Source organism: Coturnix japonica, chromosome 1 (genome assembly GCF_001577835.2).
Source record: "Coturnix japonica isolate 7356 chromosome 1, Coturnix japonica 2.1, whole genome shotgun sequence".
NCBI lineage: Eukaryota > Metazoa > Chordata > Aves > Galliformes > Phasianidae > Coturnix > Coturnix japonica.
This window is the reverse complement of record NC_029516.1, coordinates 29846177-29859317: the sequence shown is the minus strand read 5'-3', so window position 1 is coordinate 29859317 and position 13141 is coordinate 29846177. Positions and strand designations below refer to the sequence as shown.

At 38.1% G+C, this 13141-nt stretch overlaps 1 protein-coding gene across 2 annotated transcripts in view; it reads left to right on the top strand.

Moving 5' to 3' along the window:
* The window catches only part of TAFA2 (TAFA chemokine like family member 2), a 174048-nt gene that overhangs the window by 28670 nt on the left and 132237 nt on the right, over window positions 1-13141 (top strand). The window contains exon 1 of one of the 2 annotated variants that reach the window (XR_001553435.2): window positions 4047-4136. The exons of the other annotated variant lie outside the window; for it this stretch is intronic. The gene's annotated coding sequence lies outside the window, so the exon portion shown is untranslated. Of the gene's footprint in view, window positions 1-4046; window positions 4137-13141 lie in introns of those variants that run through there. 2 annotated transcript variants of the gene reach the window in all.

Genomic DNA, 13141 nt, shown 5'->3' with positions numbered 1-13141 from the left:
GACAGTGCTGTGTCAAAGGCCTTGTGGATGTCTAACTGTTATATCAACTGAGTTTGAAAATACCCAGCTTCTACAGATGTATTTCTAGCTGATAAGAAATGTAAATTGGAGGTACTTAATAAGATTGAATCTAATAAAATCTTCTTTCTGATTGAGGACTTGATCAAACAACTTTAAATCACTTCCAAGCAGACATACCTTACCATGGCAGCTAATAAGTCCCATGGATGTGTTATCATTTATACAGAAGTGGGAGAGACTGCAGACCTTTTACCTTTCTACGTACATTATTTCAAGCTGACTTAGGCCACACTAATCAGAAATAGCATCATGTACTAAAGAACTCTTATTATTTTTGGTGACTGGCATGCTAATTTTAAACACAGTCACTGGCTGAAGTTTTTCATACAGTGCACTGGCTAACCTGTATCACACATTCTGGTCACCTGCCTGTTTTAGCAAGTGGTTCACCTAAGGTTGTTTTGAGCCTGGAAGACTTCATGCCAGATGCTTTGTCTGTTAATATTCCCCTGCTTTAAGCTGAGCTACTACTGGTGAGAATTGATCTTCTTGTATTCTGTTTACAGAAAAAATGGTTAGGGTACGCTTATAAGCTATGCTTATTTTATAAGCTTAAAAGTCACCTAAACCCTCTGAGCTTCCTTTGCAGTTATTTTCAAATGTGCACAAATGTGTTTGTGAACACATTTAGAAGAGGCTTCGGCTCTGATACTTATATTTACTGAATGACAGAATGAGATGTATTCTGAGGTGAAAAAAGCAGATATATTCCTCTGCAAATTATTCAAACTGACAGAAGAATCACTGAAGAGACAAAACCTGTCACATCTTATATGAATTCAGACTGATATCTATCTGACCCATCTGCACCCATATCTGTATTAAATGATTCATAATGCGTATAGGCATTTTAGTTTTAACTAAACTGTCTTCAAATCTTTCTAGCTCCTTGTTCTCTAAACCTGAGAACTCTGAATTTCCCTGGTATAATCCTAGACATTTTGAAGAATATAAAGCTGATGATTATTGAGGCTGTATTCAACTGCTCCTTTTGTCTACCTTTGTACTGACGTATTGCCACCAAAACCTGAAAAAATGTGTTTCTAGTTCAGCACAATGGATGAAAACTATCTGCAGACAAATGTTTTTCAATCATAGCTTCAATGCTGTTGTGTCAGCATTGCTATTCTAGCATGAAAGATAATCTCATCCTAACCAAACCAAATTTCTGACATTTTAATAAAAGTAAATAAAGAAAAAAAAAGTACTATTTACTCTTCAGAAGACAGTCTTATTATTTGTTGTGTCTACATTATGGGACAATTTATAAATAAAGACTGTATGCACCTACATAAACCAGTCAAATAGTTTTCAAGCACAATTTGTACTTTTCTGTTTGCTTGTATGCATCTGATGCATAGTGTATGTTCTGTCACTAGCATAACCTGATTGCGGTTCTCTGGGGGGGGGTGTGCACAATTGTTATTAAAAACTCTTAGTGTTTGAAGTAAAATAGGTGTTGAACATAGATTGCTAAATTTATTGCTATTCTCTGCCAGGTTATTTTTCACTATTCTCCTTCATTTTCCTGTTTTCAAATGTGGGTTCAGTGCATGATCTCCTGTTTCACAAGAGTGTGTAAAGCAATTAAGAATACTTTTGGAATGGTTTGGCTCACAAAAGCTTTCCCCTGAGATAATTTCAATATGCTGAAAGCAAACTCTGATTCTTGGCAGCAGAAAGAATTGAACCGTTTAAAAAGCAGCCTCCCAGTAAGCACAATTAAGTTATTCGACCAAGCAAAGGTTGAATTTAGCCTCTCAAATAAACAACTCTGCCAGCTGCATCAGTGTCGCACTGCTCCCAAATTCCCCCTTCTTTGATATGGCATGGCAAATCCACAAAGTGGAACAAGTGAGAGTCTGCATTTATCTCATAGCCTGTAAGATGGAGTACTGGCCAAACTGCACAGTTCCCAGTAAAATCTGGGGGCGCTTATGCAGAGATCATGGGGAATACTAAGAGTTTGGGCGCTGTGGTACCAACAGCATCTGTGTGATACCTTCAGCTCTGCTTACCTCTGGCAGTGTAGTCTGGCAGGGAGATGGAGCCGGATGATGTTGCCAGTAACATGTGGAGGGATGTGCTGCTTCAATAGCATTATGACTTTCATGGCTGCTAATACCATGATCAGTCTTTATTGTATTTGTGGGAAACTAATAGCTGTGAATGAAATAAGCAGTTTGTGCTTCTAGAGCCTCCTAATGCTGAATGATCACCATTTAACAAAGTTAAATCCTCATGCATGGGATTCTTGTATTCAAAAACCTGAAAGAATTAAGGTGCGTCAGGGCCTATGTTGGCACAGGACAGAGTCTTGGCTCTCCTTTGGCTCCTCTCCTCCATGAACAGAACCTCATTTTGGTCAAAGAAACTTCATTTTAACTTAGAAATAATTTTCAGCTAAACTAGAGGGAAAGATAGAAGCTTGCTAGGAACCTGAAGTTAGCAAGTAATTATATTTGAATGTAATCCTAATGACATTTTGTTGATTTTGGCATTTTACAATTATGTTCCATGGCTGTTTCCTAGTAAACACTCATTTTTCATAGGCAGCTGGATCTGAGTTAACTGTCATACTGCAAAGATTTCCACAGAAGTATGGTAAATCCAATCTGTTGCATCATGTGTCCAGTTCCTAAAATGCTACAGGGAGAAACAAAAATTCAGCAGAGTATATCTCTGTGGAAGTTATGTATAACCAGTGTGAGACAGTAGGCCAATTCAGTATAGGACAAATTGTCACTGAGTAATTTGGGAGTCCAGAAGTCGTTACTATTTTTCTTAACTTTATCACTATTCCTGCACTTCAGACAGCTGTATTAGTCCTTCCATGGCTCTTCTTATAGTCAGAAAAGACCATTGGCACATCCAGAGGGCAGCTCAGAGCACCCACAGCAGGTGCATTGCGCTATTCATTTTTCACCCTGCAGATGATCTGTACTTCATCCTCATCCATCTCCAGAAATACATTTGTTTCATTAAAGGGAGCTGCTGAGAACGCCTTAAGTCTTGAAGATGATTTTCTGCATCAGCTTTGTGACACTCTAAAGATAGTGATAACCTTTCTCTGTATGAAGGGGTGCTTGTTATTTCTTTTCTTTTTTTTTTTTTTTGCATCTGTAAGAGGAAACGTGAACCAAAGAAACTTTTGCAGAGCAATACTAAGCAATATAGCTACTGACTGATTCTTTTCTTTTAATTTTATTTAGTAATTAAGCCTGAAGAAACCTTGTCTTTTATATGAATTTTGTGATTTTTTTTTTTTTTTGTACGTATCAAATTGAAACTCCTTTTGTTTCACTGTAAGATGACTTAATTTGCACACATGAAATGAAAGTTACGGTGAGAGCTTCATATTTCATATCTTTCTTGTTAAGACTTGGTTTTACACAGGGCCTTTTTATGTCATTCTTTCTACCTACATAAGGAAACGGAAGGATAAAAATTCAGGATTTTTTTTTTTTCTAAAAAAACAACGTGAAAAGCAAAAGTTTGTCACAGGCATTTGTCAGTTTTATTTCAAACATTCAGTGAATACTATGTATGGGATAGAATATCATAGGAGATTATCTTCAGATGGGATATGGAAATATTCCTGGTGGCTTTAACAGAGGCACTGATATTTCCATTTGATTTCTGCGGCCCATAAAATGAAGCTGACCCCTATTCATCTTCACGGCAGTGTGTTTCTTGCACTCTGAATTGCTGAAATGACCGTTCCAGGAGGGTATCAAGGGCATGTAATAGAAATGGAAAGAGAAATTGGATCCTTTTTCAGTAAGGACAAGGACTGGTGAGATTTTCAAAGAGCTGAGGCAGAAGATTCCTCAGATTCCTATGATGAGGTTAATGAACCTCACCAGCTAGTAAGAAGGACGTAGCAAAATGTTATGAATACTCACTCTCTTAAGAGACCTCTGAGTTGCAGCATGAGGACAGTCCTGTGTACTTTAACAGAAGCAGCAATAGCTCATGTCTGTATATCACCCATCCAGGAATGCGGCAGTATCTAACATTTAAACAGTGTACAGCCATGAAGGAAGTGCAAAAAGGTGAGTTCTGAACATCTTTACTTCTGGGAATATGTATAGTTCATATAAAAGTACTGCAAACTGGATTAGGTATCTACTTAGATATTTTGTATCCAAACATCGTTTTATTCCATGTATTTGTCATGGGGATAAATCCTACATAGAGAAAAATATTTGAGATTTATAGGCTTAGACACAGGGATATAAAGGTAACAGAGCAGAAAAGCTCTAATATTGAGTTGAACGTTAACATTGTTAGCTGGTTGAGTTTGTTTCAAGGTTGTGATGTTGTGATTTTGATGGTAATTGTGGTCTAATAACTGTTAAAAAGCTGGAATTCTCCAGGTATCAGGAATATGGTTCACAATTTTCAGAATGAATGAAAAAATATTTTGCAGGGATTGGTAAAGTTTGCCATAAATGTTACTGTAATTTATCTAGAAGTTTCTTGATTGCTCATGTGTAAAATATGTTGGCCACAAAACTTTAGCATGTATTCCAAGAATTCTTGAAAATTTTTGGTTGCAAATAAATGTCAGAATAAGGAAAAAATCAGGATGACTAATGAAGTAAAATCTGTAGTGACCAATCTTTCTGAATACAACTAAAAATTAAAGTTTAGTTTTCATCTAATCCTGGAACAGAATGGATGTGCGTTATCAAAGTGCAGAAGTTTATGTGTGTTCTTCCTTCTCTTTATCTGGGAAGGTAACTAAAAAAGTTTTTGAGAAGAGTACCAGTTTCTTCATGGTCAACGAATATTCAAACTGTGGAATATTCAGGTGTTTTTAGAGGTTTTTTTTCAGGTTAAACCACAACAACTGCACAGCTGACAGGGGAGTAATTAATCATCTACACAACTGTTTTCAAAATGGCAACAAAACCTCATTAGGGATACTTGGCAATATGTAAAAGGCCAAAAATGAAGTATTTCAACACTGTCAGTGTATTCTTTTTTGCATTTATTTACCCCAGTTTTAACTTGGAAGGTCATTTGTCTGCTTTCAAGTTAATAGAATTTTTCTTCTAGACTTCTAGTTATTTAACCAGCTTACATGCTGCATTCTATAGGATGGTATGAGGGAAATAGGTTATCTCTTAGACTTAGGATCATAGGCTAACAGGATAGCGGTCTCAGAAGTCCACTCCTGCATAAAGGAGGGTTAGATGAGAAATCAGACTGGGTTGTGCAGGGCTCTACCTAGTCTTATGTTGTAAATGTCCAAGAAGGGAGTAAGTACAACCTCTCTGGGCAGTCTGCTCCACTGCCTGACTGTCCTCATGGTGAATTTCTTTTTTTTCCATAAATCTAATTTCTTTCAGCTTATGCTCAGTGTCTCCTGCCCTCACACCATAGAGAAGCTGGCTCCATCTTCTTGTTAACCTCCCAGGAGAAAACGATTGGCTGCTGTTAGGTATCTTCAAAGTTGTCTCCTTTACTGGCTAAACAGTGTCTAGTCCTTCAGCCTCTACTTGCAGAATAAACGCTTGAGACTCAACCTCCTTGGAGGCTGTCTGCTGAACTCACTCCAGTTTGTCCATCTGTTTCTTATACTGGGATGCCCCAAACTGGAAGCAGGTAGATGAAGCCTAGTAAGTGTCAAATAAAGGTGGATGATTCCTTTCCTTTATCTGCTATCTGTGTCCCTCCTAATACAGCTCAGGAGGATGCCAATGCATATAGCTAGTCTGCGCCCAGTTGCCCACCAAGGCTCGGATTCTTAAAGAGCTGTCCTGTAGCTGGTCTCCTTTATCCTGGGCTGATGCTGTGGCTTATGCCACTCCACTCCCTGGGGTCATACTTGCATTTTCTCTGTGCTGAATTTCACAAAATTTTTGTCAAATAATTTCTTCAGCCCACATGGATCTCTTTGAATCACAGTGTAGCCCTCTGGCATATCAGCTGGCCCTTCATGGCTTGGTGTCACCTGCAAACTTGCTGAGAGTCCTCACCATGCCTCCTGATAAAATGTTGAGGAGGACAGATCCCAGGATATGCCTTTGCAGTAGTCCATTTCTTATTGGACTTCAGGCAGGGTATGATATATTAACCATTATACTCAGAGTCTTCCAGCTGCTTTACATCATCTCAGCTTCCAGTCCCCTGGACAATTGGCCGTCTGCTCAACTGAAATCCAGAGCTGTCCTTGCTCTTTGTAGGATTTTGAACCCTACGGCTGTGTGGTCACTACAGCCAGGTCTGCCACTGGTGGTCAGATCCCCAGCAGGGTCTTCCTTGTTAATGAATAGCATATGCTGGCAAGCATTTCTCTGCTTGATTCACTCGGTTCCCTCACACTTCCAGAAACCTTGACTGCTGTTTTGCCTTTTCAGCAGACGTTAGGGATTCTTGGAAGAGGAAAAACAATTTTTTTTTTCCAACCATGTTTCTTCAACTGCTAACACAGTTTAATAATTTCATAAGATAGTTCGCTTGTCAGTTTTTAAGACATTAAAATATTGAGACATGCTTCTTCAAGGAAATTATCTCTCTAATTCTATAATAAATCTCTGCAGATGTGAAGATACGAATGTTTTCCTGCTCAATATTTGTTTTTGTGTTCTAGGAACTGATTAGCCCCTTCTGCTTTTTATCTTAAGAATTATGAAGGTGGGAATGACGGAAAGCCACTTTCTATGACAGAATGCTACCTCTAGTGCTTCTACTATATGTAAGCAGTTTTATTGTATGATTACTACAATTATGAGAGTCTGTTCTTGTATACTGAAGTTTATGCCATGAAGCATTAGCTTAAGTGCAGATAGAAGCAAAGATTCAATGACAAATCTTTTGTCCATAAAAGTTACTTTTTCTCTGAAAATGAAAAGGAATTCCTTTCTGTGATATAAATAAGTTTTTAGGTCTGACCTTTGATTTGGATTTCATTGAATGAAAACACTAGCCAAGAATCATTACTGTCAATTTATAACTCTGTAGATTCTTTGCTATGTACTGTGCTTATGGAGGAGGAGAGTGCAGGCAAATTCAGCAGAGCAAGTGTGCTTCTTCAGCAGTCTTGTGCCAGCAAGTATTCTGTCTGCAGGTCCTCATTCTCTCAGCTTTTTAAACCTTGGAGAATAGAATACAGTCAATTCCTGCCTCAAATTGTGTAGTGAAACTAATGTTTTCCCCATGTAAACAGCCTGGAGTAAATTATAGATACCAGCTAAATATTGATTCTCTTAAGGCTGAGTTTCAAATTAATATCAGTTGTCCATGTAAAGAGCTTTATGAATAGATTTAAAAGCAAAATGACTTTGAGCTGATAACTAATACTTAGAATAGTAAGTTGAAGCTCATGGTAGTATATATGTGTAGTATATGTAAATGTATATTTGAAGGTGGCAGAAATATACATTAGAGGAAAACTTTGGGACAGCAGTGGCATTTCTGTCCAGAATTCCTTAATTATATTGAGTGTCATTTTTTATTCATACGAGGTTGTCACCATATTCCCCTGTTAACATCCAAAACTCTTAATAGCATTCTAAACAATTATTGGATGCACTGATGTTGCTAATTTGCCATTTTTAATAGGAAGCTGTTATTGCTGGCTAATAAATGTTTCATGTTTGAAAATTTGCTTTTTTTTTTTTTTTTTTTTTTTTTTTTTTTTTTTTTTCTGATCTTTCTTTTTAAAGTGCAGCCACTGCTTAAAGGTAGTTTTTTTTTTTTTCTGGGTGATGGTAACATTGGATGCCCCATCCCTGGAGGCATTCAAGGCCAGGCTGGATGTGGCTCTGGGCAGCCTGGTCTGGTGGTTGGTGACCCTGCACATAGCAGGGGTGGCTGAAACTGGATAATCATTGTGGTCCTTTTCAACCCAGGCCATTCTATGATTCTGTGATACATTATCTGTCTTGCTGAGTTGGATAACTAGGGGGGGGGTTGAGTGTGAGGAAGGAAATCCTTTATATACAAGGAATGCTCAGAAAGTAATGCCTCCCATTTCATTATGTTGGCCCACAGTGTCAGAGGCAGGTGATTGTGGTATGGCAGTAGAGGCTGAACCTTCCCACCAGTGTTCCATTGTATGTTGTTACCATGTGACAGATGGCAGCAGAGAGGCACTCTGACACAGTGACGTCTGACATGGAAGTGTGCTGAAGCAAAGATGTGGCACTGAATTCCTCTGTGTAGAAAAAAATAGCACCCATTGACTTTCATTGATACTCGAACATTTATGGAGACCAGGCAGTGGATGTGAGCACAGTGAGGCAGTGGGTAGTGCATTTCAGCAGTGGTGACAGTGACAGCGGGTCAGCTGCCAGTGGTGCAGATGTTTACAAGCATGGCATGCAGGCTCTTGTTTAAAATTGGTGGCAACACTTAGCTAATGGTGGCGACTACGCTGAAAAACATTTTGTAACTGAGAATTTTCTCTATCAAACAGTGTCATTGTTCTCTTTCTATCTCTCGTCATTTCTGTGGAAATAAATAGGATGCATTACTTTCAGAGTGACCCACATCGTGCTCAGAATTCTTTGATGAGCGTATGTATTGCAGAAGAGCAATAGCTCTGGAGAAGGCTTTAAGACCCTCCTGTTTTTTTAAACAGTAGCACTGATTTTATAAGAGCATATTTCAAACAACTGGGTTTTTGTAGAAGTAGAACTTCATACCTTGCCACAAACTGATCTCAGTGTAAGGTGGTGGGGTGCATATTTAATGGTTTTTTTCTCTTTCTTTCTTTTTGTTTTTCCCATGGTAGAAATGTTTCAGTATTGGGGCAAATATATTTCTTTTTGAGAGATAAGCAGTCAAGAGGCCAAACTGATGGCAATCCAGAATTGTACGTGGCACTGCTTTCTGTGCTAAATTGTTCCTACGGCTCGAATATTGACTTAATTTGCCCTTCACAAATATGCACTCTGTTAATATGTTGTTTACAATCAACTAATGTTCCCACAAAGCCCACTGAAGTGGAGCAGATTGTCCCATTTCATTAGTACAGGGTTCTAACTTTGAATAATTTTATTTCATGTCAACTAGCTTTTTAGCTCTGCATCGTCAGTGTAACCAGTATTTATTGTATTGTAGAACAAGTTGTTACTGTTTCCCATTTGTCATCTTTCTGCTTTGCTGACTCACTCTAGCCTTTATTCTCCAGTCTCTAATTACTCACACTTAACTGATGGGATTGCAGCTAAATGTTTCTACCTTCATGGTTAATTTTCACTCTTTTTAGATATCACATGCAAGTGGATTCATGCAGACAGCGTAGGTTCAGGATACCATCTGGATACAGCTTCTGTTTTTGTGGGGAAAACACTGGCATTTTTTCCTGCTCAGAAAAGGTGAAAATTGAATTTCTTATATTATTACACAGCAGACAGAAGTGGTGGGCAACACTTTGCAGAGCTGCAGCCAGCATAGTCGTAATGGGTAGCGCTGTGTTTTTGTCATGTCTTACACTCTGGTTCTGTGTCTCTTCTCTGTAGGTAAAAGTTGCCATTGTCAATATATTTATGTCCTTTGGAGGGTACTCGCTCATCTGATCTGTTAGAAGCAATTAGTATGCCTGCAGTTAAGAACGTGTTTAGGTGAAATTAAGTATTGTACATATGTTTGGTTGTTGGCCTGAGACATGTGTGGTCAGGCTGCCTGAGGAGATGTTTTCTGTCAGCCCTGCTCTCGCTGCATGCACCTGATGGCCCTGAAGGAATTCTATGTGTAATGGATATATTTTGCCACTAGATGGTGTTGTTATATGAGATTATGTATTTGCTTTGCACGAAGGGATGCTGAAGGGAAGTGGAGCTTTAATGGCTGCTGGTCATGTGGGAAAGTGCCAGTGGCTGCTTAGGAGCGAAGTGCAGATGGCCTCGGAAACAAGGCTTAGCAGTTAATTAAACCAGAATTTACGCTCGTGGGTTTCCAATTCCCCCCCCCCCCCCTTGCAATTTGGAGGTTTTGTTGAATGATGCAAGGAAGTGTAAGTCAGTAAGCTCAGTGTCCATGCTGACAAAATACTGACAAGTGGGAAATGTCTTCAGCTGCTGTAGTTTCTTTCCATGATGTTTACTGTGTTGTTGTCCGTTCATGACATCATTTGACTTTCAGTAAACACACATCTTCTGTGTTTGAGCAAGTGGGAATATTTCCTCCAGGAAATGTATGGAAGAAGCAGAGATCAGTATGTGCAGAAACATGGGCAGATAAGACTTACAGCCTATGCACGGCAGTGTTATATGCTACATGTCTGCTAATGCATTATAACTTCCTGAAAATGCAGGGGGATGTGTGTGGCACGTTCAATCACTTGGCCAGATTAATTTGCATCTCATGTCTAATGGAAGAAGATAACAAAACTTACCAGCTTTAGTGGTTTGGGTTCATTGGATGCTCCACTCTGTGAAGCACAAGGATAGTGAAAGTTTTATCTCTCTGTTTGCTGAGTGGAAGGCATTATTCACTTAGCTTGGGATAGGGAAGCAGTTCTCTTAAGCTTAGCAAAGCAGGCTGTTGCCTGCATTTGAAAAACAAAATAAAAATCTAAATATAAAAGATGGAGAAAGGCATTTTTAGTTTGTTTTTTTGTTTGTTTTGTTTTTGTAATAACTTTGACACTTCCTTGCAGCTTTGCTTACTTAAAAATAGTGGGAGAAAGCACTTTTCTGAAGCTGATTTAGGGTTTTAAGTTGCTTTTTCATGCCAGGCTTTGTTTGAAAATCTGCTGACTTCCTGCTTGAGTCATAGGCAGATGTATGGCTGCATCTTGGTGCTGTGATTGACATTTGAGTTTTCCTGTGTGCTGTGGTGTTGCAGTTAAAGACCAATTCCATTTTTCCCAGAAACTGTATGAACTTAGAAAAAAAAATAAGTCACTTGCCCCAGAGCTTGTCTTAGTTCATGTATTTGGGCACAGCTTTCAGTATTGCAAAGTGCCAGTTGAATATTTTTTAGTTAAGCTCAGGCCTCCCAATGTCCTCCCCAGTTGCAGTTCCAAGTTGTGAATAATTACTAGTCTAAGATCACCAACAGACAGCAAAATCTCGGACAGAAACTCTGCATCAAACAGTGATGTACAACAAACTGTAACAGAGAAATGAATTCCATGTATAAAGTCATGAATATTTTAGAAGAACACGGAGGCCACTGGGATTGTAAAATATCATTGAGCTTTTTTCCTACATGATTTTCATCTTGAATTTTCTTCCTGGTATACTTTTCCATGGATTGGGTAGTGATTTTTCTTCCCCTCTGGATTTCATTTCACCTCATGCTTCAATTAATTTCATGGTGGTGTTTATAAACATTTGAGAGCAAAAATAAAATTTGCCCTGTTTTATGTGTTTTATCAACCCTCTGCATTAACTGATTTGTGTTTCCTCCAACAGTTTCTAGGCACGAACCTTTTGAAACTGCTGAGGCAGTTTCATTTTCAGCGAAGGAGTACACTATTTTAGATCGTCTTCCACAATTGATCAGGGATAGATCATAGTTGAGGAGTAATACCTGAACAAAGTCAGTAACTGTGTATGAATATGTATTTCTTCCTCAAGTGATTTTTGGTTTGACATTTCTTTTATTTTTTTAACTTTGTGCCTCTGACAAGCAACAGTGATAGGTGAATAACAATGAATGTAGTGAATGATTGCACTTGTGATTAATATAGTGGTACAATTCAGTTCTACCAAAGACTTCCAAAAATACAATTATTTTAAATGTTTTGTCAAAAAATAAGTTCTTATAACCCAGATTTTCTTTCTTCCTTTCTTTTTCCCTTTCTAAAATAAATTAGACCATCACAGCTGTACATGGCAAGTATAAAACCTATAAAAACCAGAGCTAAGAACATTCAGTGCAAGCTTTCTTAACTGCAGGAAAGTTCAGTACTTTCATGTTAGATGTCATTAGAATAGACAATAGTATAAGTAGCTCATAAGTATGATATATTATTTTTTAATGGGTGTGTATCATTTTTTAACCCATTAAAAAATGATAATATTTTTTAATGGGTATTTCCTATGTATGTGGAGCCTTAGTAGACAAAAATTAGATCTTCAGTGACCTGCAGTGAGCTTAACAAAGGCAATAAGGTAAAATCCAGTAATTTCAGAGTGGATTGCTTGCTACCTGCAGTAATTATGGCTGGAGAGCACTGCATGTTGTGTCTGAGGGAAAAAGAGGTATATTTTCTTAATTTTCCTTGATTTGATGGAGGAGAACAGTAATTATTAAAAAAAGATGCAGTTTTGTGGGAGGGAAAACTCATTTGTAGCCAGTCTGTTCTACACACCTGTTCTGTGTTGGTTGTTTTGTCATTAGTGATGTTTCTTAGTGTCTCAGTTACAATGAACCTTAGAAGTAGTTGTGACCGCCTTGCAGAGTCCTTGGGGATTCTCACTGTCAAATTTCTGTTTTATCATTCTCTGATGATGGTGCTAAGCTGAGCATGCCTAAATTTTAAATGGAGGTTAAAACCATTCCAACTGATTAGTAATGATTCAGATGATCTTTCTTCTAAATAATCAAACTGACTGAAAGACCTCAGATGTTGCCTCCGACTTCTAGTTTGATTCCAGACTTGTCATTGTATTCCATAACTCTTTGCTCAGCCTGCCAAAAAATAACCTATATTTTCCCTTTAGTGCATGTACCATGTATTTCCTCTGCAAGTTTAGCTACTGTGTTATTATAGTGATAATATCAACAGCTTTGATTTATATTCCTTTAGCAATAGTACCTAACTTCTTGTTTGCTTTCTTTACTACTTGGCTAAAGGCTTTAAAGGATTTTTCTGTAATAACTTCCAATCTCTTTTTGTGCTGGAGAATCTTTCTTTTAGCTGATAGTCTGTCAGTTTGGTTCTTTGTTCCAGGGCTTGTCAGTCTGCATTCATCTACATTTGCTTTTGGCAAGACCAAGGTCTTAAATGATAGAAATCTTTTCCTCTTCAATTCTGGTTTTTGTATGATATGTTGTGGCTTCTCATCTAATGACACTTACAGACTTTGTAATCTTCCCCTTTAATGCTGTTTTTCAGGCCTTTTAAAACAAGAAAAAGACAAAAATCAGAGAG